This window comes from Ambystoma mexicanum, chromosome 3q, assembly GCF_040938575.1.
Source record: "Ambystoma mexicanum isolate Mex_15411 chromosome 3q, UKY_AmexF1_1, whole genome shotgun sequence".
NCBI lineage: Eukaryota > Metazoa > Chordata > Amphibia > Caudata > Ambystomatidae > Ambystoma > Ambystoma mexicanum.
In genome coordinates, this window is record NC_090926.1 from 675,560,203 (window position 1) to 675,575,735 (window position 15,533).

Sequence of the window (15,533 nt, forward strand, 5' to 3'; positions counted from 1 at the left end):
TAACCAGTGGGCTCAGCTCCGGCTCCTGCCCCACTCTTCTCCTAACTGATGTTACCTGAAGAGCTGAATAATGGGACTTGTGTCAAACCTTACCTGCTGCCTCTACAGTATGGCATTTTAACATGTGACAATCAGTGTTCCAAAATAGCAACCCTTCTGACACTCATGCCTACATACGTACACGATACCTGGGCTCTAGGCCAATCGTGGGCTACAGATCCAAATCAAAGGGCCATTACCCCGGGGAATCCTGCTTAGCATTTCTAGCCGGAAAGAAATCCGACACCCTGTCCAAATCAGAATTTTCAACATAATGGTCCTCTTCCCCCTAGATTCCAGGACAATGGAGCCCAGAATCAAAAAAGGGGATACCCAGAAATAAAGGTTACAGTAACTTCCAACCCTAGATACTGTTTTACTCTTATTTACTTTCATGTAATAAAAGCATGCTTCGCTATGCAAGAAATAGCTTGATTCTAGTTTCCTTCCACGCCTGGGTTCTTTTCTTCAACCACACACATGCTTAAGTGTGGTTTGTTGTCCCTTGCACACCGCCTGCCAATTCAATATGTCACAATGTTTTTGAGTCCTGCGTTTGCTTGCTGCTGCTCACATTGATGTGCAATTTCTGTGTTTATAGGGTAATATTGCGGTTCCCAGCATAACGGGACTGGAGCAGCTGAGCGTCCTCCCTCATCGCCAATAAGTGACTAAGCAGAAAAGGGATTGCTTGAACTCCTTTACTGGTAAAAAGCTTGAGACCATGCTTACACCTTCCAACACTACAGTTTCTCGTTTCACGTCTCAAACTCTTTTCCACTGTGAGGGAGGCATGGTATCACAAGCAGACACGGACACAAGAGCTGCACGTTTCAAAACCTTTCTTGATGGTTTAAAAGGGGTTGGAAAACTCCTACCTTGCCCTATAATTAAGATGGGAGTAGGCTCGACCATCAAACAAAATGAAAATACAATCCTAGTCAGTCCTTAGTCAAAATAATATGCCTTATACTAATAAACCTAATGCCTGCCCTCTTTCTAATACAATAAATGTGAAAAGGGAATGTGTAATGCAAAAAGGAAAATCAGTGTTCAAAAGAAATGTCAGTATGGCCGAATAAACTCCCTTCCCCACATTTTGTAGCACGTGTAAGGTGGCACACTTCGACCTTCCAACACACTCTGGCTTTGGACACAAGGAAGCAGTTCCTTTCGTGGACCAAGGTCCACTTGGCCATCCACGAAAAGCCATTAGTTTATCCACTGGACCTCTCGCTTTCTCTCACTCCAGGCCAGTTCACCTTTTAGCTTGTAACACAGTTTAACAAAACATGTTTTCCTTCTGGTTACCACAATTCAGTACAGGTTCTCCTCTGCCGGCTGAAACCTTTCAATCACAATTTGTGGGGGTTCCTTCCCCAAGCTTCAATCACACCTTCATAGGCTTCCCTCTGTCGGGCTCAAGCCTCCTTTCACTGTCAAAGACTTTCAAAACTGCAAGGCTTTTGCTCTTACCTCGGGACAACCACTTCGACCTTTCCTCAAACTTCACTTTTTCTCTCCTACACCAAGGCTTTTTGGTAAATGAATTTTCAAGCACAATGCTTATTTCAAAGATATCTCTCACATCCAGGTTTCCCTCTGCCGGGATCAAACCTAACAGTTCAAAGACATCTCTCACACCCAGGTTTCCCTCTGCGGGGATCAAACCTAACAGTTCAAACCTTGCATCTCAGTTTCCTTCTCTTCCTGCTGCTTCTACGGCATCAGACATTTCACAGAGAAGTTCGATTGGGCAATCTTCTTTCACCAGACAACTCTGGTATTTGTATCTTTAATTTACATTTCTTTGCAATGCTTTGCTTTCTCTCGTGTCTTATCGGCACATGTGCAACCTACATTTGTCGGATACTCTTGCTGTCAAGTTTCATTTAACACAGACAAGCCTTTCATTGCTTTCATCAACTCACCGGCTGTGTCAATTCAATTTTGTCTTTCGCAGCTTTGATCATGAAGTCAAGGCTGATATTACAACTGCTGCTGCACATCCCCAACTCTGCCATTCACCCATGAGAGTGGCTGGTATCATTGAAACACAAAAGAGGTTTGACTGTTCTCTCTGGCTGGGCTTCCTTGTACAACCTTCAAGGCCTTTCGGAGGCAGCAATCTCTTGCCAGGGTGTCCAAGGTTTCGCCATACCTCGGTTCCGTCCCTCGGCCTGTCGCTCTGCTCCACCTCGTTTGCAGTCAGCCTGGAAGAACTGCTCCTTCTTGTGCATCACCTTGCCCAGAGTGTGTCTCAGTGTTCCACCTTTTAACCATGTGGGGAGGTACCAGATGTGTGTAATTAAGAACCAGTGCCTGACCCTGCCTGATCTTATTAGTGGGACATGTCCAATGTATTGCACTCCATTTAGCCTCAGAACTCCTCTTCCTCGGCTCAGTGTTTGTGTAGGAAAGGGGGGGGGGGTTTGGGAAGTTGAAATATCCTATAATATTGGATGGGACAGGGCTATTTGGAAAGGGGGAATACCATGTCTCATCATCGGCATTCCTACCCCACTCCCCGAGGACCCCTCACCCAGGTGATCATTCCACACTTGTTCACCCCCTGCGTCTGGATCCAAAGGCAAACGCCATGCCCTGGCCACCTGAGTAAGAGATCCCAGGGGTCTACGCAATGAAACACCCTTTGGGTTTTTATACAACCAGCTCCCCCGCAATCCAGAGCCTAAAACTCCCTGAGTGGAAACTTTAGCAGTTCCAGTTCTGGCTACCACAATTCTTTCTAATTGCACAAGCCATGGCCTTGACAGCCTGCAATACGACCTCTATTAAGCATTAGTTGACACTTTATTCAGGGATGTCATTTCACCAAAATGCCAGGAGTAGCATAAGTGACATTACAGGAAGTGATGGAACACAACCGTTTACCCCTTGACAAAACAGGAAGTGGCATCACATAGCATTGTTTCTAAGTACACTATGAACAATATGGTTACAATATCACTGTAATGTGATATACATTTTGTACAAGAATGGATCACCATATGTATCAGCAGAAAAAAAAACATGCTATAACTGCAACTTGCAAAAAGCAAATTACATAGTCCGAAATTGATGCTTATTCTACTCAAAATGCTTTTTTTAGGATTCTGTCTGCATTGTGAATTTGAAGTGTTTAAGAAAAATCAGCGACTGACCCCCTGAAGTGTGCCTGAAATAAACCTTTAAATTAGAATTCCAGAAAGAAACTATTTGTCATTCCTCTTCTTTCTTATTTAGGGTCACTATTCAAAGTCTTACACTTGTGGAACCCCCTGTTTTTTTTTTAAGAAGCCTGAACAAGAAAGCCAGCCGCTCTAGAAACAAAGAGGCACATGGCACTGGCCACAGCCCAGGAGCTTCAATTTGTAAAAAATAAAAAAATTAAAAAAACATTTTTATTTTCTTTTTTTAGGGGTAGCAAGGGAGACCACAGGGGTAGCGAGGGAGACCCCTGACGACCCCTAAATGACGTCCCGGACTCTATTGCCCTATATTTTGCAATTATATAACGAGGTGTTCACAGATGGCAGTTCACTGCCTACAGTAAGTGAAGCAAATACTGTAGCATTGCTTGGACCCTGTGAATTACCAGATAACAGAGGGTTTTATCAAGCAATTTTCATGTTAATCACAAACAATAACATATCAGTGAAAATCTTTGCTAATTGTCACTTACCCTTCATGCCACTTGATGACGGGCAATTGATAAAAATGTCTCAGTTAGCCAATAATGTAGCTCTTTGGTCCGAGTTATCTCTAGAACTTTATAAGTACACCCACTGCTTAATCTTCACTGTACACTAAGGACTCAAATAGAACTGGGAGTTGTCCAAAATGCAAAATACTACCAGATGGATTTTTTCATATGATGATGTTGTAGACTACTTCGCTATTGTTTAGAGGTGAGCGAGAAGCTAGGATAAATCGTTGATGTCGATATCCGGCTCTGCCATTAGGATGCTCACTTGGGTTTCAACCCGTCATTCAATAGTCCAGTGAAGTAGCTCCAATGATCGCCGGATGTCCTGTGACCATGCATTGGATGCATAAATACACTCCTAAATCAAATGCCTACTATAAAGATAATGAATAAGTCTTCAGACGCCAGCTGCCAATCTAAAGATGTGTGGGACACTTTCGAATTCATCTGAGCTCCCCCCCCCCCACTTAATTTCGGAATCCTCGGACATGTCTAATTGATACTCTTCTGAAGTTTCACTCTCCTGTGCTGGAATGTTACTGTGTCAAATCTGCAAGGAGCTTGACAATTCTGCTGCAGTCTCTAGCTCCCCTGGCTTGGCTTATCATTTCATCTCTAAAACTGAGGACATCCTGTCCTCTCGCTCTTCCTCTCCCCCTCCTTCCTCTACTTCCTGCTCTTCCTCTGGCCCTTCTTTGGCCACTTCTCCTCCCTCCTTTGCTGCCTTTCCCCTGTTATCCCCAGATTAGGTTTCCAGGCAAGTCTGATCTATGAAAGTCTCATCAAAATAGGTTCACCTCTGTTCCTCCAAAACCATCAAGGACCACATTGACACCCTGGCTCCTCTTCTGGCTGACTTCTGAAAACACTCCTTCACCACTAGAGTCATCCCTTCCCCCTGAAGCACTCCCCTGTGCACCCTCTTTTTCAGAAGAACAAGTTACTCTCTTACCTGGTAACGTTCTTTCGATGGGATGGTCGATGACGTTTTCCATATCTATGACAGTAATCACCACAGCTGTGCTGCTTCGGAAAATCTTAAGCGTCTGCGTCCTCCGTCGATGACGTTGATACGCCGCCCTCGAGGACCTCCTCCAACGGCCAACGTCACTGGATGTTATAAGTAGGACGCACGACGCCCGTAGCCTCAGTTCTAGTTTTTTCCCCAGAACGTGTGGCACCAGTCTTCTGCCAGTCTGACACACAAAGCCTTGCGGAAACGTAAGCTGCAATCGCATAAGAAATTCTGTAGCGGGGCAGGGAGGGAGCTATATGGAATATGTCGTCGGACCATCCCAGCGAAAGAACGTTACCAGGTAAGAGAGTAACTTGTTCTTCGAGGGGATTGGGTCCTCCGACGTATTCCATATCTATGACAGACTCCCAAAGCAGTACCAATGCAAGGAGGTGGGAAAAGAATTTAGTAAACAGAAATTTAGAATGCCCAATCAAATTGCGGAGTAAAGGACCGCCTTGCCAAAGACCAGATCCTGCCCTCGGATGGAATCGAGGGAGTAGTGATGTACAAAAGTATGTACCGAAGCCCAGGTGGCTGCATCACAAATGTTACGAATAGGAACACCCCTCTGTAGGGCAGTAGAGGCAGCCATACCCCTGGTAGAATGGGCCTGTAAGCCGACCGGTGGGTCCTTACCCGCCAAGCGGTAACACTCAGAGATAGCCAAAATAATCCAGCGAGACAAAGTGTGTTTTGTCACAGCTTGTCCCAAACGCTTTCCAGCGTAACCAATGAAGAGTTGATCGTCCACTCTGACCCGGGACATGCGTGAAATATAAAAGCTTAACGCTCTCCTAGGGTCAAGCCTATGGAGCCTCTCCTCTTCCTTACCAGGATGTGGAGGAGGATAAAACGCCGGAAGAACAACCTTCTGGCCTAAATGAAATTCCGACACCACCTTCGGAAGAAAGGAAGGACGAACTCTAAGGACAACCCTGTCCTTATGAAACACAGTGAAGGGTGGCTTAACTGAAAGTGCGTGTAACTCACTCACTCTGCGAGCGGAAGTAACCGCAACCAAAAATACAGTTTTAACAGTTAACAGTCTCAAAGAGCATGAATGCAAAGGCTTAAACGGAGCACTCATCAGAAACCTGAGAACAAGGTCCAAATCCCAACCGGGCACCTGGAAAGGTGACGGAGGGAACACATTAGTGAGCCCTTCAGAAACTGAGAAATTAAAGGAATTTTAAAATAGGAACACTCTTCAGACGAGCGCTTAAATATGGACAGCGCCGCCAGGTAACCTTTAACGGTACCCACTTGCAAGCCCCTGTGGGCCAAAGAAAGCAAAAAAGACAGAACCATGGGAATGTCACATGCAAAAGGATCCACATTCTTAACCCTGCACCAGTCGCAGAACTTACGCCAACGGCAACGGTACAGGGACTTAGTTGCTGGCCGTCTGGCCGAGAGCAATGCCTCCATCACGTCTTCAGGGAGGTCACAATCCTTATACCTCAACCTTTCAGAAACAAAGCTTAAGGTTGAGGGATCTGACCTCTGGATGGAGAACCTGACCCCCCTCCCGTGAGAGCAGATTGTCTCGGTAGGGAAGACGACGTGGAGGGCAGATGGACAAGTCGAGAAGGTCCGGGTACCACGTCCTCCGGGCCCACGCCGGAGCAATGAGGATCATCCGGGAACCGAACCTCCGTAACCTCCGCAGTACTTGCGGGATGACGGGGACTGGAGCAAACGCGTACAGCAGTGGGAATGACCACTCCACCACGAACGCGTTTCCTAAGGCTTCTTTTGGAGGAAATTCCCGCGAGCAGAACCTCTCGCACTTCCGGTTGACACTGGAGGCGAAGAGATCCACTTGAGGGGTCCCCCAAATGGCAAAGATCTCCAGGAGAATCTTCTGAGCCAACTCCCACTCGTGAGAGATCGCGCTCTGCCTGCTGAGAGCATCCGCCGTCTCATTTTCGTCTCCGGCCAGATGAACTGCCGAGATCGAAACTTCCTGCTGGATTGCCCAGAACCAGAGCTGCATCGCCTCCCTGCACAGAGGAAGTGACCCTGCCCCCCCTTTCTGTTGAGGTAGTGCATGGCCACCGTGTTGTCCGTCAGGATCAGGACATTCTTCCCTCGCACAGTCGGCAGAAAAGCCTTCAGGGCTAGCCTGACGGCCCTCAGCTCCAACAGATTGATATGGAGTCTGGACTCCGACGGAGACCAACGACCGCTGATTGTCAAGTCGTTGGCATGAGCTCCCCATCCCTTGAGGGATGCGTCCGTCACGATCGTCACCTCCGGCCAGGGTAGCCAAAATGGAGCCCCCTTCATCAGATTGTCTACGACGGCCCACCACAGAAGGTCCTGGACGACCTAGGACGGCACCTGAACAGGGTTCGACATCCTGTCGGAGGACTGAGACCGCTGGAGCTTGAGTGCCCATTGCAAAGATCTCATGCGCAACCTGGCCTCTGGCACCAGAAGAATGCAGGATGCCATGAGGCCGAGCAATCTCAAGAACTCGAACGCTGGCAGACTCTGGGCAAGCTGAAAGTTGTGCACCATCTGCTGAATGTGATGAGCCCTCACCTGGGGAGGAAAACACTGCCCCAAGGATGTGTTGAGCACTGCTCCGATGTACTGGAGCCTCTGAGTTGGTGTCAAATGGGACTTCTTTAAGTTGAGGGAGAAGCCCAGCTTGTGGAGGGAGTGGCAGGTAACTGACAGATGATCCAGGACTTGCTCGGGAGAGCGCGCCCTGATCAACCAATCGTCCAGGTAGGGGTAGACGTGAATCCCCCCTTTCCTGAGGAGCGCTGCCACCACTACCATGAGCTTGGTGAAGACCCTCAGGGCGGAGGTCAATCCGAACGGCAGGACCCGAAACTGAAAGTGCGAGTCGCCAACCGCAAACCTCAGGTACTTCTTGTGCTTTGGATGTATCAGCACATGGAAATAAGCATCCTTGAGGTCGAGAGACACCAACCAGTCCTGAAGTTGAAGGGCCTGGAGGACTTTAGAGAGAGTAACCATCTTGAACGTGTCCTTCCTGAGGAGTTTGTTCAAACCGCGCAAGTCAATGATGGGTCTCAATCCCCCATCTTTCTTGGAAATCAAAAAATAAGGGGAATACCATCCCTTGTTCCTCTCTGCTACAGGCACCAGTTCTATGGCGCCTTTCTCCAGCAAGGATTGAATTTCCTGCGCAAGGAGCGGATCTGGACTCTTCAAAGAGAGATTTCCCAGTGGATTGTCTTGAGGCCTCTGCTGGAAAGGAAGACAGTAGCCGTGGGTTATGATCTCCAGAACCCACACATCTGAAGTAATGGTGCGCCACTCTGCAAGATGCTGCGCCAGCTTACCCCAACCGGCGAACCATGGGACATGGCCTCATGACTGAGTTGAAGAGGCTGCGGTGTTGCCTGATGGCAAAGAGACAACAGCCCAAGCGGCCTTGGCACCTCGAGTACCTTGTTTTCCACCTCTGGCACTCCTACGGTGGCCCCTTTGACTGGCAAGGAGGAGTAATAACGAAAGGAACCTCCCCTCCATTGCTGTCCCCTAGGATGAAAAGGCGGAGGTTGGCGAACTGCAGCGCCCAAGGACTTTGCTGCAGCTTTGGAGGTCTGCAACCTCTCAAGGCTCTCGTCAGCCTTTCTGCAAAAAAGATGTTCCCCGTCAAAGGGCATGTTGAGGAGCCGGGCCTGCACATCAGGAGCAAACCCCGACTTCCACAACCACGCAAATCTGCGTATCACGGTGCTCGCCGCCATGGACCGGCTGACTAAATCTGCCATGTCCAAACCTGACTGAACGGCCTCACACATGGCATCCTTGCCATCCTGAATCATGGCAAGGAAACCATCCCGTTCGTCCCTTTCGGGAATATGTTCAGCCGCTAAGGAAACACAGTTCCACAGAGTGTGCGTGAAATGTGGCAAGGCACAAACGGAGTTGGCCGCCTGAAGTGCCATACCCCCTGAAGAAAACACTTTCTTTGCCCAACCGTCAAAAAGCTTGTCGTCCGTATCAGGAGGGATGGTAGGATATGACGCCTGCTTTGCTGGGGCCGTAGCCGCCTGCACCACCAAACTCTCCGGAGTGGGGTGCTTGGTCAAGTAGCAGGGGTCGCTACTGGCTGGGTGGTATTTTCGCGGCAAAGACTTGCCCACTTCCGGGAGACTCTCCGGAGCAGTCCAAGCCGCCACCACCCTCCTCTGTAGAGCCATATGGAACGGCAGTACCGGGTCAGTTGGTGGACCTTGGTCGAGGATATCCGTAAGGTCATCCTGAAGAAAATCACCTGGGGGAGCAGACCATCCCAAGTACTCGGTGACCCTGGACATAAGGCACCGGTACCAGGAGTCGGGATGAGTGCCAGGCTCAGGCCTACAAAACTCCACCTACGGAGAGGTGTCCAGCCCACTGGCATTGTGCTGGGAATGCCGCAGGTCCTCAATTTGGCTATGGCCCGAGAGAATCTCATCCGGCACCGTATCCGTAACCATGCCATCATCAGAGCCCTCATCCACCACTGAAATAAACTCAAGCTGGTGGTAAGAAAGCACAGAATGTGGAACAAAGCCATGCTTGACCTTTGCCAGAGCCTTTCTAGGTGGTTCTACCGAGCTCCGGGGAACCCCCGTTGAAACAGCCTCAAAAGGCGTCGAATGAATTGGCGTCGACGCCGAACGCGGCGCGGACAGCATCGATGGCGTCGACAGTCCTCGAGGCCGGAGCCCTGAGCGTGTCCCTTGACAGCCTGGGCGCCGATGGCGTTGACGACTTCTTCGGAGGCGGGGCCTCGAAAGAGTCCGTCGACGACCTTGGCGCCACCAACGTCGACGTCTTCCTCGAAGACACCAAAGGTGCACACGGTCACGAGCGCGTCGAGGACCGGGACCTGGAACGGGCATGACGAGAACAATATCCCTTGTCCGAGCAGGACCTCTCCCGCGAATCATGCCGACCACCCGAGCCCGAAGGCGTGCGAGCGGTGTCTCTCGACCGATCACGACCAACCCCAATCGGAGGCGTGGATGGGCCAGTGCCCTGCGATTCGAGAATCGCCAACATTTTCTTCCTGAAGGAAACCCATTCCTCTAACGTCGCAAGCTTGGTGGGGTAAACGACCCGCCGACGGGCAGAGTCCTCGGATGAGGACGGGGAAGGCGACCGATGACTGTGCTTCCGGGAGTGGCTCAAAGAGGCAAAGGAGTGGCGGGACCGACTCCGGGACCGGAACCCACTAGTCTTCCGACGACGACGCGGAGAGTCGCCCCTCGAATCGTCCATCGAAAGCCCCGCAGACCTCGACTTCCGTGGCTTGGACACCTTACCTACCGATAACTTCTTCTTGCGCTCCCGCAAGGCTTTGGACGTGAGCGAATGGCAGTCAACACAGTCATCCGTGTCATGGGCCTCCCCGAGGCACCAGAGGCAGGCGTCGTGCGAGTCCATTACCGACATCCTGGACCCACAGTCCCCGCACTTCTTAAAGCCCGGACGCGGTGTGGAAGACGAGGTAGACATCATCATGAAGAAAGACTTCACAATACGAACAGGTTCGAAGAACCGAGAAAGAACAGAAACTCCAGTGTCGAGGCGCGCCAAGATCTCCGAAGCGAACACGTTCGCGGAAAAAACGGAACTGAGGCTACGGGCGCCGTGCATCCTACTTATAACATCCAGTGACGTCGGCCGTCGGAGGAGGTCCTCGAGGGCGGCGTTTCGACCTCATCAACACAGGACATAGACGCTGAAGATTTTCCGAAGCAGCACAGCTGTGGTGATTACTGTCATAGATATGGAATATGTCAGAGGACCCAATCTCCTCGAAACCCCCTGCCAACCCTTCTTGCTCAGCTAACAATCGCCCTATCTCCATCACTCCTTTCCTGGGCGAACTCCTAGAAAAGCTGGTCATCTACCAGCGTAATCTTCACAATGACTCTGCTGGTTGTCTCCATGACCTTCAGTCTGGCTTCAGAGCTGCTAGGAGCATGGAAACCGCTCTCCTGAACATCCATGAAGACCTGCTCTCCAACCTTTATTCCAACACCCCTTGTGTCCTCATCTTACTTGATCTCTCTTCTGCCTTTGACACGGTCAACCATGCCATCCTGCTCAACCGTCTCTGTAATAACCTGGGTATTGCTGATGAGGCCCTGGCTTGGCTGACTTCTTTCCTCTCTGATCGACCCTCGCAGGTCCAACTTGGTTCCTTCCTCTCCTCTATCTCGATCTCTGCCTCTGGTGTTCCCCAGGGGTCTCACCTCTCTGCCTGGATGGTCAACCAGTACCTGGTACTTCTTGCCCACTGCATTGCAGCTCTCTGCCCAAACTCTCAGTATTATGCGGATGACGCTCGATTCATTTTTAGGTTCCCTTCCGCCACCTCTTCTCCTTCTCTCATAACAGACTGTCTGCTATCCAGGAGTGGTGTGCCGCCAATGATCTCTGCCTTAATGCCAGTAAGACTGAGATTCTCCTAATAGGCACACCTGCTCCCTCCTTTCCTGCCACTCTCTGTCCGGCCTCTCTTGGCTCTCTTTCTGCTCCCACCTGTGAGGCTAAAAACCTTGGGGTCATCTTTGACTCCACACTATCCTTCTCCCCTCACATCTCCGACGTCTCTAAGAAGTCACACTACCAGCTGCACCTCCTCAGAGGTATTCTTCCTTTCCTCTCCTTCCCTCAGAAGCTCACTGTCTCCAGAGATCTGGTTCTCTCTAGGCTGGACTACTGCAACAGCCTCTTTCTAAATATGCCTGCCTCTACTCTCCGCACTCTGCAACTCATACAAAACAGTACTGCAAGACTTGTCCTTGGCCTCAAGCCCAAGGATCGTATCTCTCCAGGACTGAAATCTCTGTACTGGCTCCCAGTGGCGGCGAGGATTACGTTCAAAACCCTATGCATTGTCATTCTGGGGCGAGGGCCCTCAATACCTTCAACTTCTCTTTCTAAATATCTTCCTTCTCGAGCTCTTCGCTCATCCTCGTTCAACTCCCTCAGGGTCAGTCGCTTCTCCAAGCAACGAGTTGGTGGTAGATCTCTTTCTTCTGCTGGGGCATCCCTCTGGAACAGCCTCCCTGCCTCTCTGAAACTTGAGGAGAACCATCTCTGGTTCCAGAACCACCTCAAGACCTTCTTTGCTTCTGCTTTCTCTCCTCTGCTTCCCTGCTGATCTCCTGGTTGAAACTGAAACTGCACTGGTTTACCTGCCTACCCTCTGATCTCTGGCCTATATCCCCTCCATGCCAGTTGCACACCTGCACTGCCCCCCTGGCAACCCTTGCACTCTGGGACAGTTCTGTATCCCTACAGCCCCTACTAGCACTTGACACCTGATGTCTGCCCTTACCCTTGAACTTGCCACCAGCTGGTCGCACCTCTTATTTATTGTCTTTATTTCACTTATGTATCTTATTTATTTTTAAAGGTTATCTTATGTACTACACTGCCACCGCCCGCTCCCCCCCCACAATTATCCCCTTAACCCCTCCCCAGCACTTGCGCAATCTCAATGTCAACTGGCCTAGTAAGATCGATATCTCGGTCTTCCCTCTGTTCCCCCTTCCTTGCCGCGTCGTGCCTTGAAACACTTGTGTATAGGCGCATTATAAATGCCACCTCATGTCATCATAGCGTCTTATGTTCCTACTGTGATGCTGTTGTTGCCACGGCTGGCTGAGGATTCGTGCCTCAATTGTATTATTTCGCTGGTCATTATTTTAAGGCTGTGATTTCTTTCTTCTTTTGCGGTTCACATTCTCACGTTTCACTGATAGTTGAACTACACTATTCTTTCTATTTATCCATTTCCATACATATGAATCAATGCATATACCTTTCAAAAGCTAACAAAAAAAAACATTTAATAACAGATACATGTGAGCTCCAGGCATTCCATCTTTAATCCAAATATGTAACTATTGTTTTACCCCCTTCAGAGACTACCTCTTAGCAGGCCTCATTTGGTGTATTATAATTTGGGTCCAGCAAGTAATCACCGCTTGGGTTTACATTTTAGGGAGTAGGTTATGCTTTTCTCTGTGGTAAACCAGTGTTTCAGTGCCCATCGCCACCCAATTTCTCTGCCGCAATTCTACACCACTGATTTTCAGTACAGTAGATACATGTGTATAGACACCCTATATTGCTGCACCAGCTGCAGATGAGCTCACAGCCACGTATACAGCACATTTACTTATGCGACAATGCATGAAATTTCGTCAGCATTTGTCAGTCATATTGGGAGGTGCGGGGGTGAGGGAGAGGGGGAATTCCACAGTTGCTTGAATGTACAGGGCCTAACACTCTGAGTATCAAAGGAGATGCCCCTGCAGGATGGAAAAGGAAGGCTGGCATTGCCCGCCTCAGCCAGAGAAATGAAAAGAAAGGCTAGAAGGGCATGCTAATCCTCCCACTTCACCCATAAGGAATGCTGAAAAATAATATAAAACAAGAAACTCGCTCATCTGTTTTAGGGGTATCCATTGCTAATGCCATGCTATTTTTTGCCGATTAATTATGAAGCAACTACACATGCTTTCATCTTGTAAGTGCATGTGTGTGCACTGGTGGGCGTGTATGTGCATTTATTCTACTTTGCTTCAGCCTTGCCAGGAGTTGTTACCTTTGGAGGTTAATGTACAGAATTGGTTTGAGAGTCTTTAGTAGTGGAGAGAAGGTTCGGGGAAGAGAGGGTGTGCATTTGGAGGTTCCAATACGTGTGGGATCTTGTTCCCAAAAGCATTCTCATCTGCCTCGTTGCCTTGGCACTGATGGGGAGTTGGTTTAAGGGGGCTGGGAAAGGCCCTACATTGAGTGCAAGGAGTTATTCTGTTGGTGCAGTATTGGGGTGGCATGTGTAGAATATTTAAGTAAAATGAACTGTTGGGTAGTGATACATAATTGACGTGAGAGTATACTGATGTATGCAATAGTAAAGACTTTTAGAAATTGCCCACCTACCTTATTGCCAGTCCGGTGAGTAAAAGACAATTGCCTGAGAGCTAGTTTCATGTGTAAAAAAATATTTGTTGACTTTTAAGTTCTTGAAGCAGGTAATTTGGATCTGTAATTCAGTTTTTATAGCTTAACCCTAGCTATGAAACGCTGTAGGATTCTATAAGTAATATGGGGTTAGCAGAGGTTGGTGAAAGTGGAGGTTATAGTTTCTAGTAGCTTGGTTAGCCCTTAAAATATGAGCTGTACAAAACTGGGCCTATTCTAAGTGGCCCCTAGGTAGTCCCTGAAAAGCAGTGTCTTGATTTACTGATTAATCCCTTCAAAAGTGTTTACTTCAGACTTTCACTTCACCTGCTGAAGCCCCTACAGTTTTATTTAAGCAGAAACATGGGTATACCTGCACCCTGTATGGACCACAGGCAGGCAAGAGCAACGTTACCAGGAAAGACAGGTTCACTTCGAAGACCAGAGACAGTGACTCTACTAATCAACATCCTCAACCTTTTTTACAACATTGAGGGAGAGAAAGAAGTCGAGGAGGACGGCAGAACGATTCACCAAGGATTACCAGAAGCTGAGGCCAGGGCGGTCCTCCCCAACTGACATATTAGTCGTTAATGTATTCAACTACACTTTGACTAAATTCGAAAAACAATTTTCCTACAGAAGTGATTATCTTATATACCATCTGTCAGGTATGGCGTCTTTCAAACCCGGGTTGAAGTGACAACCAGTGAGGAAAAATCAATTTTAATCCATTTTCTAGTGACCGAGCTGTAGACTAACAGCACATGACATGACAGGGCTACGTGTTCCATCGCTTTATTATCCTCCTCCACAGAGTAGAGTCAATTACGATCGAGCAGGTCATTCTCAAAAAATGGACAGAGCTAGAACAGCATATAACTTTTGTGCATAACAAGTACATGTAAATGGAGACATTAACCTCAGATTATAATTAAACCTGCCAATAAGGGTGGTGCCATCGTTATCATGAACACACCAGACAACCAAGAAATGGTTGTGATGAATCCTGCAGAGTCATCATTGAATCCCAGCCTAAGATCTCCTCCCACATGTCCAGGGGAAGGCAGCCGCTACCGGATCCTAAACCTGGGGATCGTATCATGAGGGGGGGAATCACATGGAAGAATGTGGCTGTCAGGGTGGAAGGGGCGACCCCTTTGGGGGAGATGCAGTATTTATCTTCCTGTGGGTATGAGAATCCGGATATGCCCAAATATCTGATGGCATGCTGTCATTTTTAAAAATCCATCTCATGAGGAAACGCAGGGACCTTCGCTGAAAAGTTACCTAGAAAGAATAAGTTGTATACCTTGGGAGTGCCTAAATCAGATTTGACATCCTCTAATGGCCATGACTTTGTCTTGAGGAGAATTCTTAGCCCTAATGTTAAGTCACACATTGCTCAAATAACATCTCCTAACTCTAACATCATCCAATTCAACAATCAAATAGAAATGAACAGGCATAAAAGACTTAAAGCCATTATGGACTTCAAGATTCATAATGCCTGTGGTACTGGGACGAAGAAGGAGGACCAAGAGTCAATGATGATCAAAGATGCCACTGAAAGGATTGTGCGGTCTAGTTTTTTGAAGGCAAGGCACCAGAGCGGGACAGTTAGGGGCTGATTCATGGAATTTGTGCGCCGGAAAATTGGGATTTGTGCGCCATTCTGCCTGCAAATCCCCATTTGTTAAACAGGGATTTGCAGGCAGAATGGTGCACAAATCCTCGTTTTTCGGCACACAAATAGCATGAATCAGCCCCTTAAACTTTAAAATGGACCATAGGTGTGGAGGAGAAAAG